The following is an 8,239-nucleotide window of genomic DNA, read 5'->3' on the forward strand; positions in this document are numbered from 1 at the left end:
ATTATGTGTGGGATTTATTTTACCGTAGCCTTCCATCAACGCCCCTTGTGGTTTCTCTGCCTAGAGGCCCAATAGAAAGTTAAGAGAAATAATCTTTTTCTAACTTGTGCGTTGTGTTGTGTGAATAAAGAAACAGATTTAATGTTGAACCTGGGAGCAATTTGGTTTTACCACATTACAACAATTGAGTTTAATTTTAAGATCAAACGTTTATTGTACAGACATGTAAAAAATTGTATTTGTATTTTTTTTTTGTATTTTGTATTGTATTTAAAAAAAAGTCATTATTGACTTAAACCAAATTTTTTTGCATAAATGTGAATTTGTGAATAAAGTTTAAATTAAGAGATTGTCCGCTTGGGAAAAACATGAAAGTGTTGTGGACCCAAATGGCACCTGTTCTTGTGGAATGTCCCTTCTATTATGGAAGGACATCATTTATGAATTATGGGTTAACAATACACCTACTGATGCACAAAACTTGGACACATCCTCAGCGTTTCCTGGATTCACTGGGTGTTTCGGGTCTTACAACAGTCACCCTCCTCCAGGCGACCCGACCGGGGTGATCAAATCCACGGCCTGTGTCCAAGTGGCTTGCTACACCCACTGCACCCACTGCTCTACCCTTTTCAACCAGAGCCATCTGGAGGCTTTTTCTGCTGCCTCCATGTTGTTGCCTCTGGCCTTTCTCCGGTTGGCACCTGTTATGCCTAGTGTGCTGTAGGCTTTGCTCAGGGAGTGGCGAATCCCCGACTGCCCACCTCCACTGGCATGCACCTGGCCTTCCACCCGTTCCTCCGACAATCCTACACCAGCTCCTGGTACTACTCCCTCTTTCTTTCTTCCTCTCCTCCCAGGGAACCGTCAGCTCCAGCAAGAAAAGTTGTTTTGTGGCCTCTGAGACCAAGATGATGTCAGGTCTCAATCTGGACTGGGTGATGTGTGGTGGAATTTTCAGCTGCCTCTCCAGGTCAACTGTCATCACCCAGTCTCGGGCCGTGGAGAGCAAACCAGCAGGGCAGTTCTTTGGTGTCTTTTCTGGCCTTTGTCTTTCTTGACAAAGTGGATGGCCTTGGCTCTGGCTTGGGTGTATCGGCTGCCCTTGATCCCCTTTCTGATTTCTTCAGCGATGGATTTGAGGACATGGTTGTGCCTCCATCGATACCGACCCTCGCCTAGCGCCTTGGAGCAGCTGCTCTGGATGTGTTCCAGTGTCCCTGTTTTGGAACACAGGGGACGCACGATGCACTTTTCTTTTACATTTTTGTAAGCTGGGAGGGCTTTAGGAAGTGGCCTCTACAAACTCATTAACTACAGCTTGTTGAGCATTATATTTATTCAATGGGTGCTATTCCACTGATAGTGTATTCCACGTGTGTACAAATACATTGTTTGGTTTTGATGGATGAGGCAGTAATACATTTGACACCATTTCACTCCATAGGTTGTTTGAGAGTTATGACGGCATGTTACATGAGTTATGAAGACACCTTTAACCAGTCAGTAGGCAGGAAAACATGAACCTTCTCACATCTCAGGGCCACAGTGGGTCGGCCACAGTGGGTCGTCACACCATCGCCTAGCCTCACCATGACCCCACTCTCTCTCTTTCATTTGACATCTATGTGTTGAATGAGAACCCGCAGTGTAAATTATGTATGCAGCCAGTGATCACATACATGCCAAGTGAAGAGCATTCTCAGGGCTCTATGTAAACAAAGCGGTTGACAGTTCTTTCTGATTCATATCTGGGAGTGAACACAAACAAGCTCTGATCATAATAACACATCTTATTATAATTATATAATTCAGCCGCAAAATGTTTGGAAGATTTTGAGTCAATTCACATATTATTTGTGTGACTTCTACAGCACTTTATAAAGGGGAAAAAAATCTTTCATTGGATTCCTTAAATGGCAATTTTGTCTTAATTATTTCTTAAATTGATCGCATTACTGCCATTGGTGCAATTGCTGCTACTAACCTGGATCCTGTGCATTGCTACCTGCAGTTTGATATTACTTAGTATTCACTGCAGTCACCGGCACCCACTCCTGGAACCAGGCCTGGGGGTGGTGTTTGCAGGCGAGTCCACGTAACACAGCCGGGACAAATCCGAAAAAACTACCTGAGACCATAGTGTAGACTTAAGACCCGCAAGGTACAGGGTTGGGGTGGGGTGCAATGCTGACAGCGAAGGGGAAAAGGCTGAGCGGTTCCAAATGTTCTGGACTTAAGCAAGGGAAACTGGCTTTTGGTATGTGGAATGTCACCTCTCGGGGGGGGGGGGGGGGGGGGGCGAAGGGCCTGAACTAGTGCTTGAGGTTAAGCTATACCAACTAGATATATTCATGCTCACCAGGCACACAGTGTTGGCTCTGGAACCCAACTCTTGATTGTGGGTGGAGTTGTCCACCAGTTGTGAGAGGTGCAGTGCAGGTGTTGGGATACTCACAAGTCCCCGGCTGGTGGCCACACAGTTGAAGTTTGTCCCAGTGGATGAGAGGGTCGCCTCAATGTGACTACGAGTTGCAGAGAGGAAAACTCTGACTGTTGTTTGTGTATGTGCACCTACAACAAATAGGTGAATAACAAGTATTCAGCCTTCTTTGGAAAGGTGGGAGGGGTGCTGGAGAAGACCCCACCCACTGACTCCATAGTCCTACCGGGAGAGTTCAACGCTCATGTTGGCAATGAACCTGGAGGGGTGTGATTGAGAGGAAAGGCCTCCCTGATCTGAATCTGAGTGGTTGGTTGTTATTGGACTTGTGTGCTAGTCATGGGTTGTCCAAACACCATGTTCAAACATAAAGATGCTCATAAGGCCAATGATCGACTTTGTAGTAGTTTCAGCAGACCTGCTGTCATATGTTCTGGACACTCGGGTGAGAGAGGGGTTGAGCTCTCAATTAACCAGCCACTCTCCATTCCCACCTTCATCTATGTTCATGAGCAATGGGTAGTGAAGAAGCAGTAGTGAATTAAAGAATAAGATTGTGGTTACAAGCAACTGAAACAGGGTTTCTCCGCAGGGTAGCAGGGCTCACTCTCCGTGATAGGGTGAGGAGCTCCGGGATCCGGAAGGACCTTAAACTACAGCTGCTGCTGCTCCACATGGAGAGGAGTTGAGGTGGTTCAGGCATCTTGTAAGGATGCGTCCTGGACGCCTCCCTTTGGAGGTGTACCGAGCTCGTCCAACTGGGAGGAGATCCAGAGGCCAGCACAGGACACGCTGGAGGATTGATGGATGAATGAGTGCTCTTCTTTACTGCCACCTCACCATACTTCTTATTTCGGCTGCTCCGATTAGGGGTTGCCACAGCGGATCTTCTGCCTCCAATACCTTCTGATCTGTGCATCTTCCTCCCTTACACCAACCGCCTGCATGTCCTCCCTCACCACATCCATAAACCTTCTCTTTGGCCTTCCTCTTTTCCTCTTGCCTGACAGCTCAATCATCAGCATCCTTCTCCCAATGCAACTCTCATCTCTCCTACACACGTGTCCAAACCATCTCAATCTGGCCTCTCTCACTTTTTCATCAAACTGTCCAACCTGAGCTGTCCCTCTAATGTACTCATTCCTAATCCTGTCCATCCTTGTCACTCCCAATGAAAATCTCAACATCCTCAACTCCACCAGCTCCAGGTCAGCCACCTGCCTTTTTGTCAGTGCCACCGCCTCTAAACCGTACAACATGGCTGGTGTCACTACCGTCCTGTAGACCTTCCCCTTCACTCTTGCTGGAACCCTCCAGTCACAGATCACTCCGGACACTTCTCCACCCACTCCATCCTCTCTGTACTCTCTTCTTCACCTCTCTCCCGCACTCACTGCTGCTTCTCCACCTCCACTTCTTGCATTAGCTTTTCACCGCCCTCCCTCCCATTCAGGCACATATATTCTCTAACTCCTGCTGACTTTCCTTCCTCTTCTCTCTAATGAATGCCTCCACTTCTCTCGGCTCTCCTCAACATGCTCCCTACTGTTGCTACAGATCACAATGTCATCTGTGAACATCATAGTCCACAGAGACTCCTGCCTGATTTCATCTGTTAACCTGCCCATCTCCATTGCAAACAAGAAAGGGCTCAGAGCTGATCCTTGATGCAATCCCACCTCCACTTTGAATGCCTTTGTCACACCTACTGCACACCTTACTACTGTCTGACTGCCCTCATACATATCCTGTACCACTCTTACATACTTCTCTACCACCCCCGACTTCCGCATGCAATACCACACTTCATCTCTCGGCGCCCTATCATACGCTTTCTCTAAATCCACAAAGACGCAGTGCATTTCCCTCTGGCCTTCCCTGTACTTTTCCATCAGCATTCTTAAAGCAAACATTACATCTGTCGTAATCTTTTCTGGTATGAAACCATACTGCTGCTTGCTGATCCCCACTTCTTCGCCTAATATAGCCTCCACTACTCTTTCCAATAGCTTCATGCTGTGGCTGATCAACTTTATTCCCCTGTAGTTACTACGGCTCTATACGTCTCGCTTATTCTTGAAGATGGGTACCAGTACACTTCTTCTTCACTCCTCCGGCATCCTCTCCCTTTCCAGGATGGTGTTAAACAGCCTCGTGAGGAACGCCACTGCCATCTCATCGAAACATTTCCATGCTTCCCCAGGTATGTGATCTGGGCCAACTGCCTTTCTGCTCTTCATCTTCTTTAATGCTGTTCTCACCTCATCCTTGCTCATTTGCTGCACTTCTTGATCCACTATCCCCACATCATCCCCTCTTCTCTCCCTCTCATTTTCTTCATTCATCAACCCCTCAAAGTTCTCCTTCCACTTTTCCGACACACTCTCCTCACTAGTCAGCATATTCCCATCATTATCCTTCATCACCCTAACCTGCTGTACATCCTTCCCGGCTTGGTCCCTTTGTCTTGCCAATCGATACAAGTCCTTTTCTCCTTCCCTACTGTCCAACCTCTCACACAAACTGTCATATGCCTTTTCCTTTGCCTTTGCCACTTCTCTCTTTGCCTTGCGCCGCATCAGCTTGTACTCATGTCTACTTTATTAATCTCTCTGACTATCCCAATTCTTCTTCGCCAACCTTTTCTGCTCTATGCTCTCCTGTACTTCGCCATTCCACCACCAAGAGTACTTGTCTTCCTTCCTCTTCCTGCATGATACACCAAGTACCTTCTTGGCCGTCTCCCTCACCACTTCTGCAGTTGTTTCCCAGTCATCTGGTAAATGTTCATTCCCACCTATTCTCTGCCTTACCACTTCCCTAAATTGCAAGCAATACTCCTCCTTTTTCAACTTCCATCATTTTATCTTTAGCTCTACTTTCACTCTCTTCCTCTTCTTGGCCTCATCCTACAGACCACCATCCAATGCTGCCTAGCAACACACTTCCCTACCATTGCTTTGAAGTCACTAATCTCTTTCAGATTGCACCTCCTGTATAGGATGTAGTCCACCTGTGTGCACCTTCCTCCACTCTTGTATGTCACACTGTGTTCCCCTCTCTTCTTGAAATACATGAACACAACAGCCAATTCCATCCTTTTGGCAAAATCCACCACTATCTGTCCTTCCATATTCCTCTACTTGACACCATACCTACCCATCACCTTCTCGTAACCTATGTCTCTGATCCCTTCGCCATCATGCCCATTGAGATCTCCTCCAACGACCACTCTCTCTCCTTTGGGGATGCTCTCCACCACTACATCCAACTCACTAAAGAATTCTTCTTTCTCTTCCATCTCACACCCCACTTGGGGAGCATATGCACTGACCACATTCATTATCACCCCATCAATTTCCAGCTTCATGCTCATCACTCTGTCCGACACTCTCATCACCTCCAAAACACTCTTGACATATTCTTCCTTCAAGACTATGCCTACCCCATTTCTCCTGCCATCCACTCCATGGTAGAACAGTTTGTACCTGGCTCCGATACTCCTGGCCTTACTCCCCTTCCACCTGGTCTCTTGTACACATAGTACATCTACCTTCCTTCTCTCCATCATGTCAGCCAGCTTTCTCTCTTTACCCTTCATAGTGCCAACGTTCAAAGTTCTTACTCTCACCTCTACTCCCCCACCCTTCTTCCTCTCCTGGTGTCTCCGGACACACCTTCCCCCTCTTCTTCTTCTTCGGCCAACAGTAGCACATTTTCCACTGGCACCCTGTTGACTAACGGCACCAGTGGCGGTATTTGTTAACCCGGGCCTCGACTGATGTGGTAAGGAAATCCGATTCGTTGTCTGCATGTTGGATTTGGCATGGTTTTTATGCCAGATGCCCTTCCTGACGCAACGCTCTCTATTCATCCGGGCTTGTGACCGGTACTGATGATACAGTGACTTGTGCACCCCCAGTCACTAGATTTACGTCACTATACTACACTGTAGATATATTCTGTTTATTAGTACTATTTTTGCATATATATATATATATATATATATAAATAGAATTTACTGATATTATTTACCCACCATACATGACAATAATTGACACCCAATTCAATTCTGAGAGAAAAAGAGAGAGTTTTTTAAAACCTTTATTTAATACATATGGTATTGTTGTGGTTAATTATTAACCCCCACATGACGAGGAACTGATTACATGCTGTACTAAACCGCAAATATTCAAGGTATATGTATTAAAAGACCTTTAAAAATAGGTTTGCTATAAAAGCCAAAAGGGATTCATAAAAATAACAGAAAGAACTTAGTGTTCTACAAATAACTGCACAGAACACCAGCCAGACAGTTAAAACAAGAGAACATGCCCAGGCTAGTAACTCCCTAGTAACAAGACTGTGATTGGTTCCTTGGGACACATCCCCAAGACTGTGATTGGTTCCCTGCACTGAAAGGGGCAGGAAATGCACTAGGAGGAGGGAACATCTTGGGTATATCAGGAGGTCCGAAAAAAGAGTTTGTTAATCGGTTTTCCGGAGCCGCTCACCATTTATAACTGTACTTGACTCTCAGATACACAATTAACTCTTTCACATCAGTCTCAATTCCAATGTTTTTCTTACAAGTTTTTGAGGCCAGAACAGATAGAAATGTTGTCCAGCGATCCAGACTTTTTACTGGCCCGGGTCTGGACCATCTTGGTCATGACAGTATCTACTGGTTCCTGTGGCACAATAACAAAACTGGGTGACAATTCAATAAACAAAGCAATAAATATATAAATAAATGTATATTAGTAATACTTGTATAATAATCATCATACCAATAAAAATAAAGAAAAATAAATTGTCAGTAATAAAATGTAAACATTATAAACCACACAAGAACAAATCCCCACTGAAAAAAACTTCCATATCTGCTGGGTGAAATACAGCAATGTGCAAACACAGGAGCAAGATTTGTCACCGGAAAAGGGCGTCCAATGGAATACAACCACCATGTAGACTGCCACTCACCTGTGTATTCCTGCACTGATCTCTGTCAAACTTATGCACATACAATACCCGGCCGCCTCGCTGTATGCGGCCCACAGCTCCTGGCTGGACAAGAGGAAGGACAAGCCAGGATGGGTCAAATGCAGAGAACTCATTTCACCTGCCACTATTTGAAGCATGTGTGTGTGTGTGTTGGTTGCAGTCACTGCATGAATGCATGTGTTTTGGTGTGTGTGACGAATAAAGATTCTTCTTCTTTATATACATTAATTTAAAATAAAAACATGTTGCAGTGTTTATATAATTCTCACTCATTTGTATATGAGTTAGAATATTATATATTTCTAACTAAGAGTTGACATTTTTCTATTTTATTTGAAGTTATTGTTTTAGTTGTCTGGATACATATATTTCTAACAGCAAAATGACAGTTCTTTCATGTATGTACATTTATTTTTTATGTTTTATTTCACAGTTGCTTTGGCAATGTAAACGACTGTTTCCCATGCCAGTAAATCCCCACTGAATTAAATTGAATTGCGAGAGAGAGAGAGAGAGAGAGAGAGAGGGCGAGAGAGATAGGGAGAGAGAGAGTGTGAGAGAGACAGACAGAGAGAGAGAGAGAGAGAGAGAGAGAGAGAGAGAGAGAGGGCGAGAGAGATAGGGAGACAGACAGAGAGAGAGAGAGAGAGAGAGAGAGAGAGAGAGAGAGAGAGAGAGAGAGAGAGAGAGCGAGCGAGAGCCGGGGCAGTGGGAGGGGTTGGGTGGTGTAGGTCAGAGACTAGTGCTGCCTGGGTTCAGCAGCAGCAACATGATCCAGCCGCGCCACGACAG

Source organism: Zeus faber (assembly GCF_960531495.2).
Source record: "Zeus faber genome assembly, chromosome: 5".
Classification (NCBI taxonomy): Eukaryota; Metazoa; Chordata; class Actinopteri; order Zeiformes; family Zeidae; genus Zeus; species Zeus faber.